This window comes from Lissotriton vulgaris, chromosome 7, assembly GCF_964263255.1.
Source record: "Lissotriton vulgaris chromosome 7, aLisVul1.2, whole genome shotgun sequence".
Classification (NCBI taxonomy): Eukaryota; Metazoa; Chordata; class Amphibia; order Caudata; family Salamandridae; genus Lissotriton; species Lissotriton vulgaris.
In genome coordinates, this window is record NC_141695.1 from 736,955,744 (window position 1) to 736,981,474 (window position 25,731).

The following is a 25,731-nucleotide window of genomic DNA, read 5'->3' on the forward strand; positions in this document are numbered from 1 at the left end:
GGGCAGTTCACAGTAGCCCAAAACAATGTACAGTTCTTCAACTCAGCCGCTTGGCTAAGGTTATCCCACGCTTCCTGCTGTAGTTCAGCCTTTCTGCGCTTAAGGGTCAAATTGTAATCCAGCCTAAGTTGGGTCACCAGACTCTTGTCTCTAGGTTTAACTGCTAAGGCCTCTTTGAGGTCTTTCCTAGCGGTAGAACAGGCATAGTCAAACCACCCCCTTTTTTGTCTATTCTTGTGCCCAGCTACTCTAGTGAACTTCTTGTTAATGATTGCGTTACTTCTGCCAAAGTGATTAATACTATCAGCCGTGGTTTCTCCCTGTTCGAGGATCGCCGTTATTTCTGTCATACAGCTGTTAATGATAGAGTCAGATGTTATTTCGGCTTTATCCCCTTTCCACCTCAGCCTAAAACCATTGGGTCTGTGAGGTTCAATATTAGCAACAACAGTGTCCGGAACGGAAGCAGGGGCAGGTTTCCAGATCATGGCTTCAATAGTTAAGCAGTTATGGTCACTTAGCATAACATCTACTACCTTTGGTTCAGAGCACAAGGGGATTAGGTTAGAAGACATGCACATAAAATCAATGACAGTATTAGCCCCCCTCCCTCTGAAAGTCGGTAGACTTTCTCCTAAGTCATTCTTTTCATTTTCCAAAATTTCCATATCATAATCTATCAGAAAGCTGTTCAGGGTTTCTCCATACAGATTATGGGGAAAATGAACATTGGCATCCCCCGAACGATCATAGACACCACATAACTTCTGAGATGATAAGGGGCAAACTGAAATATTAAAATCCCCCACAAAAATAAATTCATAAACACCATTAAAATTTTTCATAATACTACTTAGCGCGTTTTCTAAGTCATTGATTACTGTGTGCCTTGTACCATCAAATATATTATTATAAAAATTAATCAAAAGAATATTTCTACCTGCTTCTTGTGCTAGCCATAGAATTTGGGAGTGAGCCCCCACTAATACATGCTTTTTTACCAAAATTGGTAACTTAACCGAGAGCAAAACCAGCAACCCTTTTGCTCTGCCAGAGGATGACGCCAAGGCAGGGAGTTCATACGATACAAAGCCATCAATACCCTTGAAGTTTTTGCACCATGTTTCCTGCAGGCAAATAATATCAAATAAACCAATAAATTCTTTCCATCCTAAAATATCTTCCTTGGCCATCAGGCCAGCAATGTTCCAACTGGCGATATAGCAAGTTTCACAATTCCTACAGTGGCTAACGTTTGGCGGGCCATCACTAAATAGGGACAAGTTCTCATCTAAATTAAAAAATTCAGTATTATGCATAAAATTCTCCTCTTTTCCTTCAGTAGACATACAGTTTATAATCACATTACCAACCAGTTCATTGTCAGACGCATTTGACTCTCCATTACAATTTATGTTGACATCCCTCCCGATTCCAGATCCCAGATCCCATCTGATCCCATGTGCATAGGCAGAACAGGTCTGCCGTCAAGAAAACCAGGGCTAAAGGTGGGCATCACAGGTCTATTTCCCATGTGTGAAAAGTTGAAATTAGTAGCCCCATCTCTACAATTAGCAGAAGGCAACCTGTTAAGATGGTTATAGAAATAGCCCAATGGTCTTGCGACAATATCTGTCTCTGACTGCGTTATTGCTGCTGCCCTAAGCAGGACCGTCACAACGGGTGTTTAAAATTTATAATCACGCAGTCACCCCCACAGGACTTCCGGGTATTACCAATCCAGTTAACCCTTCTGATAGATATAATTTGATCAGAGTAGCCAACTGGATAACCGCAATGGCGGTTCAACCATGAAATTGTTTTGTTTTTTACAGAATCCCCAGACTCCTGGATATCTGGGGTCTGGGTTAAAGCTGGGACATTAGTTAAGACCACAACATAGGGTACACATTCAGGGGGAAGGTCTACTGGTCGTCTACATATCCTTACAGGTACCCCATCAGTGCCCCCTATAGCGGTTTATTTGGCTGACACAACTGGCACCGGCACGGTCTTATCTCTATTTGGTGCTGGTAATGTTCTTGCATCATGGTTTAAACCTACAGGCACTACGGCTGCTGGCGCGACCGCTGGTACCTGCAGAGGTCGACCCGTATCAGGAACTAATGGACGAGCCAATACAGGTGTCACCTTTGGTGCTTGTTTTGCTACAATAGTAGCAGGGGGGGCGCTATTTACGTGGTGGGGCCTTCCCTTATCTTGTTTAGGTGCAGATTGAATGCATGTAGCATCCTTTATATTTGGTGTAAGTTTATCCAAATAAGCAACATGCTGATCCACCACAGCCCTCAATCTAAGTACCTCAGCCCCCAATTCATCAATTTTAGCTAATAAGGGCTCCACAACCAACTTCATTTTATCATCAATAGTGGTAACTAGCAGATTAATTTGGTCAGTATTAATGGAAACACAATTGTCTTTAGATGATGCCCCTTTTTCATCAATGTTCTCCTTATATGTGGTGTCCTTTTTTTTCCTAGCCGAATGGCTTCCCCGTTTAGGAGCAGTTTTCCTACACACTCTCATAAATTCTGTTGCCCTGGTAGATTGTTGAGGGGTGCCTTCAAGAGTCTCAGATGGGTTCGATATATCTTCCACCACAGTAAGGCCATCAGGGGCCTCAGCATTAGGGGATTCAACATCAATACAGGTGTTATCGGTCGCGACTGCTATAATAGTATTGTTGGTTTTATTGATATCCGCATTAATAGGATCCAGGGATGAAACCAAAGGGAGTTCAGGTAAGTTACCTTTGCCAAGCAATTTCCTTCTGTCACTATTAATTCTGGTGACTACTTTCAGGAGGTAATTGTCCGGTAAAGTAGATTGAATGGACATGTTGGGGGTGTTTCGAGAGTCACAATCAGTTATGGGGTCACAAACAAGGTTTTATACACTGCAAATCGCTACCAGCACGACCACATAGGACTCGTACTCACGGTTAAAATCAAGGGGGGTGGCCCGTCCCGTCCCTGGTCGTCCCCGGACGGCCACAGACGGCCCCGCCCTTGTCCCGGGCTTCTCCCGCGTGCGACTCACGGGGCGAGAGGTGTTCCTCAGCTTTATCGCGCCTCCGGGCGCTCTGGTGTGCCACGCGATAGCTGCGACCGCCGGGGCACCTGGGGCTTGTGGTTCAGCCCTCACAGCGGTAGCAGCAAAGGTCCTGGTGGTTGCTTGCCCCTGCGCACTGGAGCGGCGCGGAATGCCTGGCGGTGAAATGCCGTTCCCCTCACGGCTCGGTGAGTCCTAAAGTGCCCCGACTCATTCCTGGAACTCTGACTCTCCCGAATGCTTTCCTTTAAACCTGCAGAAAGAGAAGAACAAAGCACAAGGTTTCTGCAACGCTGCAATCGGTAATACTTTCTTAAGCTGAAAACTATATTAGGAAGGTACTGGTAACCGTTTCCTGGTAAACATTGGAATTTACATTGCGCCTGGAAACAAAAGACTCAGAGACATTTGTTGAAAGCCTTGCAATATGAGAGACAATTATTCAGTGCTTTCTAAGACTTTTTTAGAGAGATAAAGAGAAGTTGACCTAGAGTTCTGAATATTGTGATTCTAGCAATCATTCCATTTAACACTGTAATAGCGCAGCACTTCCTGATCTAAAGGAGATATATGGTGCAATACAAGAGCATATATTACTCCATGTTGTATTTCTTTCTTTTTTCTTAATTATTTAATTGCAGAAACCTTTCAGAAAAGTCATCTTTGAGAAATAAGTTATGATTTAAAATTCAACAACCTTAATTAACAAGACTAATCATCTAACTTCAAGGTTTGCAGTAATACATATGTCATTTAATGTTGTTGCCATTTATTCCCTTAGCACTTTTAAAGCTTTCTTAAGGATGTAGAGATTATTTATCCTTTGAAGTGTGTGCATGAGCTATTTCTCAAATAGGTAGACATACACCAGAACCTTTTTTTATTTATTTATTTATTTATTTATTTATTTTAAAAGACCTTTATTGTACACTCTAGTTATCACACTGCTTTAGGCCTACAACCCAAGGGGGCCGGCCGCATTATCGATTATTTGTTTCTCCGTAATGTCATATTAACACAGCTCTTTAGCCGACAACCTCAGGTCCGGCGGCGTACTGTAGGAGATTTAGACAGTTTAGACAATTCGTACTGAGGATGAATTAATGTCTTGCATTTTCATAGAGCATACAACAAAAATGCTTCACAAAATAGCTGATAGAAACATAAAACAACCAACAACTTTGGCAATTAGACACTGTTTGCAACATTGTAGTTCTTATTTGCATCTGGTCATAGTCTTGTGCTCAACGGCCACCTCAGGGCAGCGCAGTAGGTCATCCGTGGGAGTCATGTGTAGCCGTTGACACTACCACTCATATCTGTCGGGTAGACTGCTTCAATCCTCCTCCCCCTCATCATCTGAACCAGTAATATCATCCTCAGGCAGGGGGTCACATATGTCCCCCCTATACACATTCCATGGCATCCAGACCTTGTTCCACTTGCGTGGACTTGCCCTTGTCGAGTACACCGCTCTTTCTATTAGAATCAGTAGATCCATATTCCTACACCAGTGTGCCAATGTAGGTGCATCAGCCACTCCCCATTTCTGCGCTATGTCTCTTCTATCAATCATCTTTCCTATCGTTCCCCAGATTTAACCATGGCTTGAGAGATCGTTTGGTTCCCATATATTTAAAAGACATTTGCGGGGCTCAGGCGGGAGGGAGACCTCTAGTGTTTGTGAGATAGTGCGCATTACTTGCCTCCAGTACTCTATTACCCTCGAGCAGTCCCAAATGGTGTGCAGAAAGGTCCCTTCTTCCCCACATCCGCAGAGACAGTACGGATGCTGTGCCCGGTGGAATTTATGTAATGTGGTCCTGGTGTAGTATATCCGGTGGAGTATCAAAAGCTGCACCAGACGGAACTTGGCTGAGATTCCCACCTCTTTTGGGGATGCTAGTGCTTCATTCCACTCCGTTTCATCCATGTCGCCCAGTTCGTCCACCCATTTCTCTCGTAATTTGCATGTGGGGTCCGGTAGAATGTTTGTCAGCTTGAGGTATGTGAGTGAGGTAGCGCTGTGTTGCATAAAGTCTGTAAGCAGTCAGTCCTCCAGGAGGGAGGTTTCAGGGACCTCAGAGTCCGCTGGGATTGCAGTCAACAAAGCATGCCTAATTTGTACGTATCTATAGGTTTCGTTTGTGCCTAGACCGTATTGTTGCTGGAGCTGGGGGAATGGGATTACTGTCCCCTCTGTCCACAAGTCTTCCACTGTCGATATGCCAATATTATCCCACTGCGTAAATCCCTTGCTCTGTCTTAGGTGGCCCAGCGCCTTGGTGTCCCATACTGGAGTTAATTTAGTGATCACTCCTCTCCACTTAAGTTTTGCTTGTGCTGTATACCATAGTGCCACTGTGTACTTCGTGGGTCCTATAAGTTGCGCCGCCATCCCTTTGTGGTAAAGCGCCGCTAACATACTGTGTGTACCTAGCTGTGTTCTATCCGCCCTATATGCTGGGTCATCTTGAGGTACATGTATCCAGTGATTGATGATTTTGAGTTGCATCGCCCAATAGTACATCTGCAGGTTCGGCAACGCAATTCCTCCCTCATACCAGCTTTTGTTCAGCTTTGCATGCGCTATACGTGCAGGGCGATCGCCCCATAACAGGCTGGAGACCATGGCCGTTACTTGACGAAAATATCGCGGCGACACCGGGTATGGGGTGTTTTCAAGTACATATAGAAAGCGGGGCAATGCCATCATTTTGTTTAGCGCTGCTCTCCCCAGCAGCGTCAAAGGCAAATTCGCCCAATGTTGTACATCCCACCGTAAACGGTCCAGCGGTGGCTTGAGATTTTTGTCGTAAAACTCAGGCGTGTTCTTAGTGACATGTATGCCAAGATATTTAAAGGAATCCACTGCCACTTCTAGCTGGCATCCAGTGGGCAGGACTGGTGCCGGTCCTTGTACTACGTAGATCACTTATTTTGTCTGGCGTAAGTGTTTGGGTTGGTATGTGGCTGAGGAAGTCTATTGCTTCCTCCTTCGTCACCGCTCTATTCGGAGTGTACACTTTCTGAAAGTAATCAGCTAGTGTGCTGACTATTTCTATTACTATTTCTTCGCGATCGAAGTGTTCCGTCAGAGGTGCAAAGCTGTAATATACCTTTTGTGTCATCCCCCTTTCTTGTCTAACCAGGCTAACATTTTCCCTGCTTTGTCCCCTATGTCATTTACTCTATGTGTGGTTGCTGTGATGTCCTCTATGGTCCGTCGCTTCATATGGTCCCCGTGTCTTTGCTGACATAACTGTAGTGCATGTAGGGAGTCCGGTGTAGGGTCTGCCATGTGTGCCGTATTTGCTGTGTGCAATGCTAATTCTAAATCCGCTAGTTCCTGCTGTTGTGAACGTTTGTGCCCCACAATTGATTTTATGGCTTGCCCCCGCAGTACTGTCTTGTATGCTTCCCACAGGACTGAGGGAGATGATACCGATGTCGTATTTTCGGCGAAGTAATATTGGGTTGCTTTTCGTAGGTCCTTTCGTATTGTAGGGATCTTAAGATATCCCGGTTATATCGGGTTTATTCTTTTTCGGGTCTTCTCCTGGCAGGATATTGCTAAGGTCACCAGGGAGTGATCTGATATTCCCCTGGGTTGAATACTTATATTGTCGATAGCTAGTGCTCCGTTACTCGGTGTCAGGAAATAGTTGATGCGTGACAGGCTATTGTGCGTTGCAGAGTAATATGTGTATTGCTGTAGGGTGGGGTGTATGTGCCTCCATACGTCTATCAGTCCCACTGCCTCTAAGAAACTGCTTAATCGAGAAGGTCCCAGCGCCTGGGAGTCTGTCTACTGAGTCATTTGCGGCTGCATTAAAATCACCTCCTATAATAAGGTCCCCTGCTGGTAAATCTAAGAGGAACTTCCCCAATGCAGTTAGTGTTACAGAGTGGAGCACTGGTGGTATATAGATCAACACTATATTCAATGTTCTACCTTCCCACTGTCCCTGAACGGCCGCAAAACGGCCCTGATCGTCTGTTTTGGTATGTAGGACTATGAAGGGGAATGTCTTCCACACTAGGATACCTGTTCCCCTCGAGCCTGACGTGAATTCTGAGTGCACTACCATTTTGTATCGTCGCCTATCTAGTGCCTGACTTGCTTTGCCAGTAAGATGAGTTTCTTGTAGTAGGACCAGTTCCGGTCTGAGTCGCTTTATAGCCTGCATCACTAGTCCCCTCTTAATCTTATCGCCTAGTCCCCGCACATTCCACGTCAGTAACTGTAGGGGGGCTACTTGCGTCTCCAGTGTGTCTTCTGCGTGAGTGTTAGTTTGTGTGTTTTGCGTCATGTATAATTTGGGTTATAGTACAAGGTTGTCTCCAGAGTTGTAGTGTACCTTGGCTACCTCTCAATGGTGCAACCAGTGTGTCTTTCCTACCATGTCTTGCCTCAATGCGTAAACTTCACAAATCAGAAACCAATACTTCCCTCCCCACCCACCTCCCTGCATAACGGACCTTGAACTGCCACCCCCCAACTCAGCAGAGTGCTCTTCCCCCGTGATTCCCATGGTACTTGCTTGCTGGGGTAAAGGTCCTGTAGAGGCAGCTACCCCTTTTTTTCCTCTTCAGCCTGCCCCCAGCCAGTGTCCAACGAAAACTCGACCTCCATTTCCTGCGGTAGTCGGCGTTCCTGCATCATTCGTGTGTTTATCAGCCCTGTTAGTGTTCGTTATCATTCATTCTCGTTCCCGGTGAGCGATCTGGAGTTCCATGTCTTAATGTTTGGGAACCGTTGCAGTCTTCCTGTTACTCTGTCCGATGATTTCTATTCAGGCAGCGAGGCGCTCCCACCTGACTCCAGCACTCCAACCAGTCATGTGCAGTTTCGGGGGTGTCAAAGAACCACGTTTTGTTATCTGCCACCACTCTTAATTTCGCCGGAAATAGCGTGGAGTATGGCAGTTCCCCCGCTTGCAGTGCTTTCTTGACTTCTGTGAAGCACTTCCGTCTGCGGGCCACTTCGGCAGTGTAATCCGGGAAGAAGGCAATCATGGAGTTCTGTACTTTAATCGGTGGGGAGATTCTAGCCGCTTGAAGGATTGCGTCCCTGTCCCTAAAATTGAATAGTCTAGCTAGGACTTGTCTGGGCGCTGCTCCCGGTTTTGGCTTGCCGCCGGGGACTCTGTGTTCTCTTTCAACCGAGAAAAAGTGGGATAGTCCTTTCGGTTGCAATCTGGTCTTGATTAGTTCCTCTACATATAGATCCATTGCTGGCGAACCTTTAGATTCCGTAATACCTAAGATTCTAACGTTATTCCTTCTAGAGCGCCCTTCTTGGTCATCCAGCTTCTCTTTAAGCAGCCTATTTTCCGTTTCAATGCGTGCCATCGCCGTCTGCAAGCCTGCTACGCCCCCCACTTGTGATTTCATTACTATCTCTACTTCCTTAACTCGCTCTGTCATTTTATGAAAGTCTGCCCGTAGCAGGGTGACATCTGTAGAGATAGTTCCCACCGTAGCCTGTACTTGCGTTAATGCCTTCATCACATCTTCAAACGTAATTTTCTTGGCACCTTCCCCGTCCGTTGGCTTTCCCGTAGGTGTTCTACTTTCTGCTGTCTGTGGTTGGTTCTTCTCAAATGCATATTTATCCAGCCTCATCTGTGCCGATTGTGATTTTGGCCCTCTGCCTTCCATGGTGTCCCTTCTCATGCGGCAATATATCAATTTCAAGCCACTAACGAGACGAGGCTGCTCCCGATCCCCGTTGGGTGCGTCACTCAACCAGGGCCATGTGCGAGGTATCCTTGTGTGGGGTCCGAGTGTTGGTTTTCTCGTACTGCACTGTGGGAGCGGGTGTCCCTCGTCCCCGGCAGCACGAATTCACAGCCACTGCGGTTAATGCTCTTGTAGTTGGTGGAGGCCCTGGCTTGTGTTGCCTCGGGGCACCCCCGTGTGTTCCGACGTGGGATGTGGGGTTGTATCCAATCAATCGGTCCTCACGGAATATTTGGTCTGGACTGCGCTCTCCCGCCGATGTTCTCTCTATGAACGCTGCTTCTCAATGTCTTGGTATGCGCCCCTCCTCGTAAGTACTCAGTGCCAACACTGCCAGTGACTCTGCCTCCACACTACTCCAGCGCGTCTTTCTTTCATTGGGGGTGCTGCCGCTGGTCACTTTTTATTCACGCCCCATCAGGCCCCAAAGCATAGTAAATAGGGGGGGAATATTGATCTGCCGGCACTCTGGCGAATGCCGCTGCTAGTTTGTGTAACAGAGAGCGCCGATCGCGGTTTCGTTTTACCTGCGTCAGCGTCTCCGGTGCATTCGTCCCCTGTAAATGACCTTGGTTCTCCGCTGGGCTCGAGATCGTGCTCAGAGGGTTCTCTCTTGCAGCCGACACCCCCAATCCTGCGCGGTGCGCCAAGTGTTCCGAACCTTCCGGCTGTATTAATGGCAGGGCGGACTTCCCGCCTTCTGTGTCCGCCCTACTCGCACTTCTGCCCAGTCTCTCGCAGCACTGTGGGTCGGCGCCAGAATCGCGGTGCAGGCCACCGGGCGGCCGCTTTGGGTCTCTCCGGTGTTCCGCCGCTGTTCTGTGTTGGATTTGCACTGATCGATTCCGCCTGGTTCTGAGCTTCAGGGCAGACCTCGGAGACTGCTTTCTGTGCCGGATAAGTAATCGGATGGATGAAAGGGTCGCTTAACCCACGGAGCCGTCTCACTACACAGCCATCTTGTTCAGCTGCTGGCCACGCCCCTCCACCAGAACCTTTTTGATACTTACCAAGTTGTTTGCATTGTTCATCATAGCTAAATTGTCGTCCTCCTATATACAGATCATAGAAAAGAGAGCTCAGAGGCACTTCCTGTTGAGAAACACTACAGGACTACCTAAAGAAGACGCAGTCCAGTGTTTGTCTTGTTTTCTCATTCCACTTCCCCTTTCCCCCAGGGATCATTCAGACTGACAGGAATTTTTACAATTTTGTTGCTTTGATTGGTTCAGGGAGGATTTTGGAACACGAAGCGCCAAGAAGGAATTAATTGAAGACTCGGGAGGTCCTGGTGAGTGACATACAGCGAACCCACACACATTTCTCCCTTATTTCCTTTTTGGTTCTGAATTTGAAGCCATAGATACTGAACAATTAACACAGTTAATTCACAAATTAAACAAGGAGATGCAGGAATTGCCGGTGGAGAATCAGAGTTAAAGACAGGAATTAAATAGAACCAAATCAGGTTTTACAAATTGGAGGGATCCGTTAGGTAAGACTGAAAAACCTATTCTCTCTCCCCCAACTTTTGGTCCTACAGCCTTTTCTTCTAGGAATGCTTTAGGCCAAACCACAGAACAACAATTGCAGGTTAATGTAATTACCCCCTGTCTAGTGCCAACCCAGAAAGATTCACTGGTGACAGCAGTTGCTATTCGACTTTTATGAGTCAGTGCCATTTACATTTTATGTGTAAACCCCAGGTGTTTACTACTGATACATCTAAAGTAGCTTTTATAATTTCATACTTGGGAGGCTTAGCAGCCAATTGGGCCATGCCTCTGGTAGACTCTAATGATCCCCTATTGCATAATTTAGTCAACTTTAATGCAACCATGTCTAGCCTATTTGTGAAACATGTTTTTATTCAGGCTTCCGACAATGAACTTCTGAATCTCGTCAAGGAACCAAGGATTTGTTAACCTACGTAACCACCTTTAATAGATTATTAGCCAGGACTCATTGGCCGGAAGATAAAAGAATATCATAATTTTATAGAGGCCCTAGAGAGGATCTAAAGGATTCTTTAGCACATATTGTTAATTTGCCTGAAGAATATATTGAGTTTTTAGACTGGGTAGTAAAATTAGATCATAGACTGGGAGAACGAAAAACAGAAAGACCCAGAGGGGATATCAGAAATTTACATTTCAGATCAGAAAAGAATGAAACGGAGGAAAAGGATAAGAATTCACATATATAACCTATGCAAATTGGTGGCCTGAAAGGCACATTATCCTTAGAAGAGAAGGAACGAAGATGTAAAGGAAACATTTGTCTGTACTGTGGAAAATCAGGGCATTTTGCATGAGAATGTCCTGTAAAAGCCTGGAGACACCCAGGTCTGCAAGGTGCTCAACGAAATGTCCCTATGGTTTCGTTATTCATACGATATAATTTTACTTTGTTTACTCTCAAAGTTTATCGTGAATAAATGATATACCATAGTGATCATTCAACGTTCCAAAGAAACCTTTATATTAATCAAAATTGAGTCAACAAAAATACTCAACGGCTTCATGAGCAAGTTATTAACATAATCACATCTTAACTAATTATTATATGATTATCAAATCTCGCAACATAAAAGCCCAATGCATTTCGGGTTTAAATAAACCCTTCTTCAGGGGTTATTTGTACATTTTTTGTTTCATTCGGATTTCCTGACTTTTTGCCCCATGGGCGGGCACTGTAATACAAAAAATAAAAAGAAGTTGCTTACGATCTTGGTATTTAAGCATTATGTCATACATACAATGTTTGTTTAGGATTTGCACATGTTCAATGGCTAAATGACGTGAAAAAAGAAGAAAGAAGAAAAGGAAGAAAAGGAGAACTAAGATTCTGTCCTGTGAGTATTATGATAAAGATAAAGAAGAAGTGAGTCCCGATTGATATTAAAGAAAAATGCCAATTCTAGCCGTGATCACAATGTATTGTCACCACCATAAACCACCCTAATTGTGCAGCACGCCGTTTCATATGTAAGTGAGAAATGCTTCTCAAATATACTCATTGCGTCAACACGTTATAGTCTTTCTAGTTCTAAAAAAAATATACATATATTTTTAATAAATACCATCCCGAGTGTGCGTTACGTCTCCTGAGACATGACTCAAAAATCACTCTTACCGATTCCGTGTTTAAATAACGTCCGCAAACTGTTAGCTCAGGATATTTCGTCTAGCAATACACTGGAAGTTATCAGAACATGAGCATGTTCTTATTCACGTCTTTACGTTCCCACTGAGGCTCGCGTGTGTTTAAATGGTCAAGGAGAGCTAGTGAAATAAATGACACCTCCATAAGTCTTTTCTCCCGCTACACAAAACAAAACAAAAGGGGAATGCTCTTGCCCCATATCGCCATGTACCTTGTGAATTTTCGAGTACTACTTTCTCCGTCTGCTGCCGAGTTTCTACTTCCGGTGTCAACATCTGACAACTTCCTCGGCCCCGTTATTATGTGCAAAAATTTCAACAAACTTTCTTCGGCAAGCCCCATAACATGAGCTCCCTGCCTCCTAGTTGTATAAGTAATTATGTGATTTGAAAAACGCGGAAACTGTTCAGGATAAATGGTGCGGGTGGCTCTCACAAAAGGAGAAGTTTTAACTAAAATTTAACAAGTTTTGTTCGGCTAGCCCAGTGACCTTAGCTCCCTAATTCTTAATTGTAGGAAGTGTGAATACATTGTCAACTATTACATTGCAGCATTGACCGCAGTTGTGACATTTATTCATACCCTTGTACTTGGGATTGAGTGTGATTCATTTGTTTTTTAATATATCCCTCAAATTCATAGGTCGTGTATGAGCAAAAATGGGTGTGTCGAGAAACAGATTGTTGAAATCTGGTTCATTGGCAATAAATTCCCATCAATCTTGTATGATCTTTTTGATTGAAACTGTCTGTGCTGATTGTTTAAGAACAAAGACCATGCGTGTATTTTGTGATTTATGCGATTTTTTCAACATGGTTGTGCGTTGTAATAGTGCTACTGTTTCTTGAGCTGTTTCCAATACTTTATCTGGATAGCCACGCTTCTTATAACGCTCAATTTGTTCTTTGAATTATTCATCACATTTTGGTGCATCAGAAGAGATTCTTTTGATGCGTATTAACTTTGACACTGGTAGATGATCTTTCAAAGCTCTTGGATGTGTGCTTGTGTAATGCAGAGCATTATTAACATTGGTTGGTTTCCGATACACTGTCGTAGATAATCCTTGAGAAGATTTATGTATTTCTATGTCTAGAAAATGAATTCTATCCAACTGGATGTTATGGGTGAATATTAGTCTGGGGTTCTTTGAGTTAACTTCATGTATGCATTCATCCAGGTCCGCTCTGCTTCCGTTCCAAATTACTAGAATGTCATCGATGAATCTCAAATATAATCGTGTGTGATCCCGCCATCTATGGTTCTTCAAAATGTGTTGTTCTTCAAAGTGTGCCATAAAGGTATTTGCCTACGATGGAGCTCCTGGAAAGCCCATCGATGTTCCAGTTCTTTGAAGGTAATATTGTGTTTTCCAGGAAAAATTGCTATGGTAAAGGGAAAAGTGTAACAATTCCAACAGCAGTACTCCGAGATCTTGATCAATTTCCGAATTTAATAATCTCCATTCAATGGCTTCCAAGCCTTCTTCGTGGGCAATTGACGTGTATAACGCCACTACATCAATTGTACAGAAGAGTGTATACTCTTGAACAAGATGACTCACTCTGTCAAGTTTGATGAGACAATCAGTGGTGTCTTTTACATAGGTTTCCCAATCCTGTACTAGTGGTTGCAAATGATAATGTATGAAACGTCCAATGGGTTCATGTATGGATCCACATCCTGCCACGATGGGACGAAAGGGTGGGTCCGTCGCATGTTTATGAATCTTCGGTAGCATGTAGATATGTAGTATTTGTGGAGTGGTGGTTTGTAGATAGTACTATTGATTCCAATAGTTTGGGGAATTGGCTTGATGGGTAACAGTCTAATTTAACATATGTTTCTTGATCTTCAATATGGAAGTCAACTTTGTGTTCATAATATTCTGTGTCCATCACAACTAGTGCATCCCCCTTATCCGCTGGTTGAAATGTAATGTTGGAGTCCTGTCTTAGTTCATTCAGGATCCGCATTTCCTTCTTGGACAGATTCATGTTTATTGGTCTCACGTACACAACTTTTTCTAGGTCCTTTTTGACCAAAGTTTCAAAATTATCCAAAGTTTTATGGGATAATGGTGGCATATATTTACTTTTGGGTCTAAAGGTTTCAGGTGACTTAATTTCCCAATCATTGTTGATGGTGGAAAAAACCCATCGCAATCGTAACTTTCCTAAAAATTTAAACAAAGCGATCTCTGTTTCTAATGCATTTGAGACGTACTTGGGCACAAATGATGTGCCTTTGTTTAACACGTTCGGAACATGTGCAAATCCTCAACAAACATTGTATGTATGACATAATGCTTAAATACCAAGATCGTAAGCAACTTCTTTTTATTTTTTGTATTGCAGTGCCCGCCCACAGGACTAAAAGTCAGGAAATCCGTATGAAACAAGAAAATTTACAAATATCCCCTGAAGAAGGGTTTATTTAAACCTGAAATGCATTGGGCTTTTATGTTGAGAGATTTGATAATTATATAATAATTAGTTGACATGTGATTATGTTAATAACATGCTCATGAAGCCGTTGAGTATTTTTGTTGACTCAATTTTGAATGATATAAAGATTTCTTTGGAACATTTATTGATCACTTTGGTATGTCATTTATTCACAATAAAATCTGAGAGTAAACAAAGTAAAATTATATGGTATGAATAACGAAACCCTAGGGACATTTGGTTGAGCTCCTTGCAGACCTGGGTGTCTTCAGGTCTCGACAGTGCAGTTTACATTAGGGTGTTGGGCATAACGCCCAACAGGGTTGCTCCCTAATCAATTTAAGTTAGGTTTAAATGTTTGATTTCACATCAACCTCATAGGTGTGCAGGTCTCCCACTTACAGAGATAATTTCCTGTAAAACCCACAAAGAAAACATTGGCTGTAATTTATTATTTTTCTAAAAAAGAGGAAAACTAGATTTCTCGAGGAAAGTAGAGATCGTTCCCCCGAGAGATGATGACACAAAGATCTCTCATTATGTAACCAATGTGGTTAACCGTACCCCTAGACACTTTACCGTACAATTAACCTTCATTTTCACCAATCAACAAAGACACGGTATTCCTGTTCTCTTAGATTCAGGAGCTACAGGCAACTTTTTTGACCTAGAGTTTGCCAGACGCTTACATATCACTCAAGTTTCAAAAAAAGAACCAGAGCTGTTGTTGAGTCAGCTTTGTCTTCTCGCCTAATCAGAATTCATACAGTCCCTCTAACTATAGTAGCAGATAAAGGGCACACAGAGAATTTAATTTATGAGTTTGAGTTTAAAACATTTGTAGAGCGCGCGTACACCTGGCGGTTTCATGGCGCTATGAAGTACTGAGCCCGTGAGGGCAGGAAGGTCGGGGAAGGAAGGGGGAATGGGACAGTTATTGTGAGAAGGCTTGTGAGAAGAGGAAGGTTTTAAGCGCCTTTCGGAAATGCGAAAAGTGGGTGGAAGATCTAAGATGGGTGGGGAGAGAGTTCCAGAAGGCTGGGGCAAGTGTGGAGAATTTTGTGCCCCCCCACTTTTTACGCCTGAAGTGGGGAACTATCAACAGGTGTTGGGAGGATGAACGAAGTTCCCTGATAGAGGCGTAGGCTTTGATTTCTGCAGAGATGAAATCGGGGGCAGCGCCGGCCCGGGCCTGGAAGGTGATACATCCCATCTTGAACTGGGCTCGTTCTCGAATAGTTAGCCAGTGCAGGGATTTGAGGAGTGGCGTGACATGGTGGGATTTGGCCAGGTTGTAGACCAGGCGGGCGGCCTGGTTTTGGACCAGCTGTAGTCGTCGCATACTGTAGGCGGGCATGCCACAGTATAGGGCGTTGCCATAGTCTAGGCGGGAGATTGCCATCGCCAGGACAATGAGCTTAAGGGCAGAGAAGGAAAAGAATCGAGAGACTTTACGGATGGTGCAGAGAGAGAGAGAGAAAGGAAGAGGACACCACAAAACTGACCTGGGAGTGTAGAGTGAGTTGGTCATTCAATTTTATCCCCAGAGTTCTCACCGAGGAGGAAGGATAAGGGGGGGGACCTAGGGAAGGGGGCCAGAAGAGAGGGGTCCAGGGACTGGAGCAACCACCTGTCAGAACCAGCTCAGTTTTATCAGGATTTAGGTTCAGGTGGTTGTGATTCATCCAGTCCGGGATCATGACAGACTGGAACTTCGTCATGGACTCAGGGGATGGGGACAAAGTAAAAATAAGCTGCAGGTCGTCTGTGTAATTATAGACTGTCACCTCAATTTGCTAGAGGGCAAAAATGAGAGGGGCAATGTACAAATTAAATAAGAGGGGGGAGAGGGAGGAGCCCTGAGGAACCCCGCAAGGTACTTTCCGGAAGTCCGCCGAGAAGTCGCCCAGGCGCACAGCCTGGGTGCGGTCTCTCAGGAAGGAGGACAGCCAGACCAAGGCCGAGCCTCCAATCCCCGCAGCCCTGACACGAGAAAGTAGGATGGAATAATCAACCGTGTCAAAAGTGGCGGAGAGGTCGAAGAGGACCAAGGCCTGGGGGTGGTTGGTGTCCATGCCCTCTCTGAGGTTGTCAAGGACCGATAGCACCATGGACTCCGTGGAGTGTGCGGGGCGGAACCCAGCCTGACGTGGGGCTAAAGCTCCGTTCTTCTCAACAAAGGTACTGAGTGTTTTTGTAACATGGCGCCCCAGTACCTTCCCCAGAAAGGGCAACAGTGAGATGGGGCGATAGTTGACAGGAGTGTAGGGGTCAGCTCCCATTTTTTTAAGGATTGGAACAATAGTGGCCGTCTTTAGAGGTGGGATAACAATGCCCTGGGACAGGGAACTGTTAAGAAATGTGAGAGGGGGCTGCGCGCAAACCGACTAAATATGCCTCAGGATGTGGGCAGGGCAGGGGTCCAGAGGAGAGCCTGATTTGATCGTTGGGAGGAGAGAAAGAAAAACTTCCTTTGTCAGAGGGGGGAAAGAATCAAGGCGTGCCCCGACTGGTGGACACTGGGGGTCGACGAAGGAAGGCGGGGGGAGGGATGTTTGCTTTGATGTTTGAGATTTTTTCTAGGAAATAGGTGTTGAGGGAGTCGCATAGATCCTGGGAGGGAGAAGGTTTGAGGGTGGCTCTGTCGGAGTACGCAAGATCGTGCACAATAGGGAAAATCTCTCTGGTCTGATTTTTGGCGGCCAGAATTTTTGAGGAGAAGTAGGCAGTTTTTGTGGCCAAGATGGCTTTTTTATATTGAGACAGGAGGACGGTATACTGGGTTTTAAGATTGGGGCAGTAGTCTCGTCTCCAGGCCCGTTCGGCATGGCGCACAGCGAGTTTTTGAGCCTTGAGTTCCTCACTGAACCAACAATTTGCGTCGTTCGGACGTCTGGACGACACTCGTCTGAGGGGGCGACGGAATCGCAGCCCGACAGGAGCCGAGTCGGCTTGTGCTGAAGATGACAGACCGTGAAGGTATGGAGTGAAAGCGGAGAGTGTGGCGGAGAGAGCGGCCACATCCACCCGGCTCCAAGAGCGCTCCCAGATGTTTTTGGGAAGAGAGGGTTTAATGACTGGGTTGAGGGATAGGGAAAAGGATATCAGGAAGTGATCGGACCAAGTGCAGGGGGAGATTGACAAGGAGGTTATAGGACAGTTGAGAGACCAGATTTGATCAAGGATGTGACCCTGAATATGAGTGGGGGAGTGAAGGTGGGAGTCAAAGTTGAGCGAGCGAAGGGTGTCCGAGAATTCTTTGGAAGTCGGGCACTCTGCGGGGTCGGATGGCCTGAAGTTAAAATCTCCTAATACCAAAATGGAGGAGTTGTTGACCGCTAAGGTAGCCACTAGGTCTTGGAAACCAGGGAGAAAAAGTTGAGAGGGTTGGGGGGGGCGGTACATAAGCAGACAAGTGAGTGGGACTCTGAAGGATGGTGAACGGGCAACTAAAAAGTCGGATGAACCAATGGAGGAAAAGGCTAGAGGTTGAAAAGAGAGTTCTATACGGGCGATCAAGGCGACGCCGCCTCCTGATTTGCCGGCGGGTCGGTCGGCGCGCAGCGCGTAGTATGCGGCCGGGAGGGTAGCTAGCAAAGAAGGAAGGGAGTTGTCGCAAAACCAAGTCTCAGTAAGAAGTAGGAGATCTGGTTTGTGCAGGTCCAGTAGGACGAAAAGTTTGTGATAATGTTTAACTGCAGACCTGGTGTTTAGATAATAAACGGATAGGATGGTAGGCACAGGAGGTGCGGGGGGAGTGTGAGTTGGGTCAGGGAGGAGAGGGGGAAGGGAAGGCGGGGCCAGGAGAGGAGGGAGAGGGCACGGAGCCGTCAATCCCAATCTGGCGATTTGCGACGTCGCAGAGTCATGCAAAAACCATGGTCCTTGAAGATTGTAGAGCTGTGAGGGAGAGTATTGAGTGAGGTGGGCATGATGGAGAGCCCCTAGACCCAGTCGGGCGCGGACGGGCGCAGACGGGCTTACCTTTGACACGCTTTCAGCCTGCTGCGCTCGTCCGCTGCGCATCCGGAAGATGCACATGATTTATAGGTATGTAGGGCGGCGGCGGCGGGGGGCGTGGCCTCTGAAAAGGGGCGGTGGCGCCGGGAAGAGTTGTTTGCCCGGGGTGCCGCAGCAGCGCGAAATCCACTGCACAAGCACAGCCTGGGCGAAGTAAGTAGTACTAAAACAATTTATTGCAAGTGACAATCAAGTGAGGTAATTTTAAAAACAAATAGAATCTCGCTCCCGGCTTCCGCCTCAGGAGCTCAGTGCTGTCTAATGAGGGCGCTTGTATTCAGCGTCTTTTGTAGGGCGGCGGTGGGGGGCGTGGCCTCTGGAACGGGGCGTGGCCTCCGGCCTCGCCTCAATGCCGGCGTGAAGAGTTGTTAGCCTGGGGTGCCGCAGCAGCGCGAAATCCACTGCGCAATTTATGCCCTCATTGACACTCCAACATTTGGGGTAATTCTTGGAGTTCCATGGCTGGAACTTCATAACCCAAAAATTGACTGGATTAAACGTACAGTGACCTTGGATTCATCTTATTGTCGGGTCCATTGTTATCAAGAGACCAAAGATGTTTTTGATCCAATTAAGGCAACTAAATTACCGCCACACGATTGTAGAATAGACCTAATTCCTGGAGTTGCTTTACCTTGTAGCAGGATTTATGCTCTTACAGAGCCAGAAAATCAATACTTAAGATCATACCTGGATGATTTATTGGAAATGGGTTTCATTCGCCATTCAACTTCGGCAGCTTCTTCGCCACTTATCTTCATGGCGAAGAAATCTGGCGATTTGAGAGCTTGCATCGATTATCGCGCTGTGAACAAAGCTACCATCAAAAACAGGTATCCTCTACCTATGATTCCGGTTTCATTAAACCAAGTGAAAGGCTCAAGTGTCTATACTAAACTGGACTTATGGGGGGCTTATCACCTTGTCCGTAATGAGTGGAAAATAGCCTTCAGTACAAAATATGGGTTGCTCGAGTATACTGTGATGCCCTTTGGTCTTTGCAATGCTCCAGCAGCATTTCAGTATTTTATCAATGAAGTCTTGCATGATCTATTGGACATCTCTGTCATAGTATACATAGATGATATACTGATATACTCCAAAAATCCAGAAGAACATATAGAACATGTTCATTCCGTTTTGCAAAGACTTAGGGATAACTCTTTATTTGTGAAGTTAGAGAAATGTGTTTTCAACACTTCAAAAGTAGAGTTCCTAGGCTACTGGCTCTATCCTGATGGTATAACCATGGACCCAAAAAAGTTAGAAGCAATCTTGAACTGGCCAACCCCAGAGTCCGTAAAAGACACATAGAGAGTTCTGGGGCTTGCAAACTTTTATAAGTGTTTTAACTTCTCGGAGATAGTAACACCAATCACACAGTTGTTAAAAAAAGGGAAACAATGTCAATGCAACCCAGAAGCTGAACAAGCTTTTAAAGAACTGAAGAAGGCGTTTATATCAGCTCCCATCCTAATTTACCCAGAACCTGATAGACCATTCTTTGTGGAGGCGGATGCCTTTCAGATTGCCTTGGGTAGTGTTTTTAGGAAAAAAAGGACTTAAAATCAGGGCATTTACACCCAATCACCTTCTATTAACGAAAATTATTACCAGCAGAACAAAATTACACCACAGCTGAGCATGAGTTATTTGCAATTAAGGCTGCTTTTCAGGAATGGAGGCAGCATTTATTGGGTTCAAAACACACCATCAAAATATCCTCTGATCACAAGAACTTACAGTTCTTTTCCACTGTTAAAGCTATTACCCCAATACAGATGCGCTGGTTACAATTGTTCAGTGAATTTGATTTTCTGATAACGTACCATCCAGGGCCTAAACAACTCCTATCTGACACCTTATCCCGATTGGTTTGTCATAAACATAATGATCAAGTCACAAAGACGCAAAGTATAATTCCTACTGAAAAAATCATTGCAGTCACTCATTCAGACGAATCACTTGAGGAAACAAAAAAGGGATTAGAAACATTGGATCAGGACCAATGGTTATCTCAGAAAAATCATTCTATATGAGAAAGTTTTTTCTTTCACAGGAAAAAACTGTTTGTCCAGAGTAAGGAATTACGTTTGCAGGTATTAGAATGGAATCCAGATTCAAGGACTGCTGGTCATCTTGGAATCAATAAGACCCTTGTCTAATGCCAAAGAAATTTCTAGAGGATTGGTATGAAGAATGATGTACCGGATTATATAAGAGGTTGTCCAGGTTGTGAACATCAAAAGTCCCTTCATTCACTACCAATAGGTCTTTTACAACCAATGACAATTCCAACCCTACCCTGGCATACAATCAGTCTAGATTTCATTACAGATCTGCCAGAATCTCATGGACAGACAACTATTCTGGTAGTGGTCGATCTTTTATCTAAAATGGGACATTTCATTCCAATAAAGAAAATGCCATCAGCAACTGAGTTCTTCTGTATTTCTAAACAACATAGTTAAACTCCATGGCCTACCAAGTAAAGTTATTTCGGGCAGGGGCCCTCAATTCCTTTCAAGATTTTGGAAACAGTTGTGTCATCAATTAGGAATTGAGTTAGCGTTGTCATCAGCGTTCCATCCTCAAACAGATGGCCAGACCGAAAAGGTAAACTAACTCCTAGAACAGAACCTACGATGTCTAACTACTACCCATCAACACATTGGGATGAGGTACTACCTTTGGCAGAATTCTAATATAACAATAGTGTTCACGCAGTGTTAGGTTGTTCCCCATTCTATTTCTTAACCGGTTTACACCCACGATCTTTGCCAATCTCGTTTCCTGACTCTGAACAAACCATGCCCGAAGTTTCAGAAAGACTAATTAAATTACAAAAATTCCAGGAATAAGTTAAAAGGGTTTTGGCCAAAAGCAAATCCAAGATGAAAATATCAGCTGATAAACACAGATTACCGACTCCACCATACAAGACGGGAGACCTAGTGTGGTTATCAACTAGAAACATTCAGTTAGAAGGTCCTAAGAAATTAAAGCCCAGATTTATCGGACCATTCCCAATAGAAAAGATTTTATACCCAGTTTCCATCAAATTAAATCTACCAAAGGACTGTGCTATCCATCCAGTCTTTCATGTATCCCTTCTCAAACCACACAACCCTTCTACACGACTCACCGGTTGTCATAGGCAACCACCTTGAATATGAGGTAAAACAGATAGTGGACTCAAAACGCATACATGGACGTTTGCATTATTTGATTGATTGGAAAGGGTATGATGCATCTGAATGGTCTTGGAAACCTGAAAATATTGTCCATGCCTCAAGATTAGTTAATTTTATGGACAGGGGGGGGGGGGGGGGTTGGCCCTAAGGATTAGAGGATAGGTAGGGCCTCAATATCAAAAACTAGAAATTAACCTAAACCTCAAATTATTTCAATCATATTTCTGATATGCAATAAGATAAACAAAAATTAATACGTTTATCTTGGCAATGAATTTTGCCTTTTTATTTTATATCTTTTTTAAGATTATGCTTTTAATCACAAAAAGAAGACATAATCTACTAGACAGAATGTCACATTGATACAGAAACAGTGCAGAAACAAATAAATTGTGTCTTATTGTGCATATAACTAAACATACACGTTCAATACATTTAAACAAAACCTATAATGTATCATAAAACAATTATATTCAATACATTTACACACAACTGAATGATATGTCACAAAACAGTTAATATATACATGATTAAACTCATATAGATGTCAAAAATTGAAAAACTTTAAACAACTAAAACACCCCTGAACTTAGAGGATAAATGGTTCTAAAACTCTAAGCATTCGAGGACTTAAATCAGTTTACTCGTTATTCAAGGACTTAAATTCCATTGCCACTTAATATCATAGCCAACGCGTTTCAAGTTCTGGTTTGTGGATTACCGGACTCTCATCAGGGCTGGATTAATCTTTTCTTTAAAACACTGTGTGATGCCAATGTAGGTTGTTGGCCTTAGAATTGAATTTCTACGCAGTAGGTGCCACTCTTGCTGGTGGTGTATTTATTCAATCCACTTGTGCTTTCAGTATTGTTCGAATGAGGGCACTCGCGGGTCTTTAATTTCGTTAGCCATTCAAAAACTGCAAACTAAGGGAGAATTTTTCATTTATCTATTCCAGTCGATGTTTATTTAAGATCGTGCAGCTTTTTGGGCGTCTGAGGTTATTTACATGTCTCTTTCACTCCGAAAATACCTGAAAATATTGTCCATGCCTCAAGATTAGTTAAAGCCTTTCATGCTTTGCATCCTGAGAAACCTCGCCCAGTGAGATGACCTTTGGGAGGAGGAACTGTTAAGGGTTAAGCCTGAATAACCATGGGCATCATGGGTATAATGTTTCCTTGTTATTCTCTTGGTAAAGTTTCCTTGGCATCCTAGTGTTTATTGTGCAGGATCGATTAATGGAGCCTTTCAGGATGTCTTACAACAACTCATGATACATTTGGGTTCCTTGTAGGTAGCAATGTTTGTTTGGCTCTTGTTGTCAGCCTCCTGTTAGATTGCTGCCTTTGGCTCTTGTTGTCAGCCTCGTGTTAGATTGCTGCCATTAATGCTATGAGCACACACGTGGGCCAGGTGCTCAAACTTTAGACATCAGAACACGTGCAGAGCGCTAAGCTCGTTAAGTCTCTCAAGCGCTGAAATCTATAAAAACCCCACTCGGCTGCCAAACGGTGCTTCGTGTTGTTGCGTTCACCGCTGGGAATCCCGGACCTGTTTTCAAGACCCTGCTTAACTGAGAAGAGAAGCTGTCTTCGAGTCCGCTCCTCTTCTTCAGCTTCACAGCTGCATCCTCTGAATTCTTCGGATCCCCAGTTCTTCCGGAGGCTCCTCCGACTCAATTTCTCTGACTCCTTCCTGGAACTCCGCCTCTCCCGAGCGCTTTCCTTTAAACCTGCAGTATGAGAAGAGCAAAGCAAAAGGGGCCGGATGTAGGTCGGTCGGTAACGGCCAAAAATCGGTATTTTCGGCCGTTACCGACTGAGATTCACAAAATGGTATGTAGGGCCACATATTTTACAGATTCGGTAAATTTACCGATCGGTAAATTTACCGAATCTGTAAAATACCGAATCGGTATTTTTACCGATTCGGTAACAATGAGATGTAGGTGGGACTCTTCTGAGTCCCACAAGCCTTACAGAATCGGTATTTTACCATGAAATCCAACTTCATGGTAAAATACCGATTCCGGTGTGCATGCACATGTGTGCATGCACACCTGTGCCATATGACAGGCAGACCTGCCCTTAGGGCAGGTATGCCTGCCACATGGCCCCCGAATCTTTTTTGGGGTGCTAGAGGGTGTCAAAGTGACACCCCCTGCACCCTTGTCAAAATCGGTATTTACCGATTCGGTAAATACCGACCGGTAATGCCCCATTCATTCCTATGGGCTTCAAAGCCCATAGGAATGAATGGGGCATTACCGGTCGGTATTTACCGAATCGGTAAATACAGATATTTACCGATTCGGTAAAAGGAACATCTGGATGTTCCTACATATCCACCCCTTAGATTTACCGATTTTTTATTACCGAATCGGTAGAATTCGGTAATTAAAAATCGGTAAATCTATTTTACCTACATCTGGGCCAAGGTTTCTGCAACGCTGCAATCGGTAATACTTTCTTAAGCGGAAAACTATATTAGGAAGGTACCGGTTTCTTTACAGTTTTTAGCATTCTTGCACTTTTAGCATATTTTGATGGTAAAAATTTAAATTTACATCGCGCCTGGAAATAAAAGACTCAGAGACATTTGTTGAAAGCCTTTCAATATGAGAGATGATTAATCAGTGCTTTCTAAGACTTGTTTAGAGAGATAAAGAGAACTTGACCTAATGTTCTGATTATTGTGATTCTAGCAATCATTCCATTTAACACTGCAATAGCGCAGCACTTTCTGACCTAAAGGAGATATATGGTGCAATACAAGTGCATATATCACTCCAAGTTGTTTTTCTTTCTTTTTTCTTAACTATTTAATTGCAGAAACCCTTCAGAAAAGTCGTCTTTGAGAAATAAGGTATGATTAAATATTCAACAACCTTAATTAACAAGACTAATCCTCTAACTTCAAGGTTTGCGGTAATACATATGTCATTTAATGTTGCTGCCATTTATTCTCTCAGCACTTTTAAAGCTTTCTTAAGGACGTAGAGATTATTTATCCTTTGAAGTGTACGCATGAGCTCTTTCTCAAATAGGTAGGCATACACCAGAACCTTTTTGATATTTACCAAGCTGTTTGCATTGTTCATCATAGCTAAATTGTCGTCCTCCTATATACAGATCATAGAAAAGGGAGCTCAGAGGCACTCCATGTTGAGAAACACTACAGGACTACCAAAAGAAGATGCAGTCCAGTGTATGTCTTGTTTTCTCATTCCTTTTCCCCTTCCCCCAGGGATCATTCAGACTGACAGGAATTTTTACAATTTTGTTGGTTTGATTGGTTCAGGGAGGATTTTGGAACACGCAGCGCCAAGAAGGAAACAATCGGAGATTCAGGAGGTCCTGGTGAGTGATATCAAGACAAACAGACATGAGACTAAATAAATGGCTGCCCAAATTAAGCAAGAAGGGTCTGGGGATAAGTTTCATTTACTCCCTTCAGGAAAGAGTATGTTTAATCGGGGTTCAGTTGCTAGTAGGGGGTCCACAACTCAGGTAGTACATTCCTTGGCCCCAGTTATTCCATTGGCACCGCCAGAACGCTTCGGTGGGGCTCCCCAAAAGGCCCAAATCTTTTTGACTCAGTGCTTTTACATTTTATGTGTCAGCCCACTGTCTTCCCTGATGCACAATCTCAAATTGCCTTCATTCTGTCTTATCTCAATAGAGACGCTGCATCGTGGTCTATGTCTTCGGTCACTCAAGATGCACCCATACTGTATAACTTTGAAGAATTCAAGAAGGAATTTTTATGTATTTTTTGATTGACGGAAGGTCTTGCAAGCTACAAATAATGAAGTGCTAGAATTGAGACCAGAAAATTGTGAATTATTCACCTACCTTGTGCAATTCAACAAACTCGTAGTAGAAACAGATTGGCCGGAGTCCAAAAGAGCCGCCCTGTTTTATTGGGATTGAAAGATGATTTAAAAGACGTCTTGTTGCAAATTCTAAATCGACCCTACAGAAGTTTCTGCTTTGATAAATCTGGTGTTAAAGATCGATTATAGACAGACTGAATGAAGAGGTAAAAAAGACGAGAACTTCGATAAGTGTTCCGCACTTTGACCG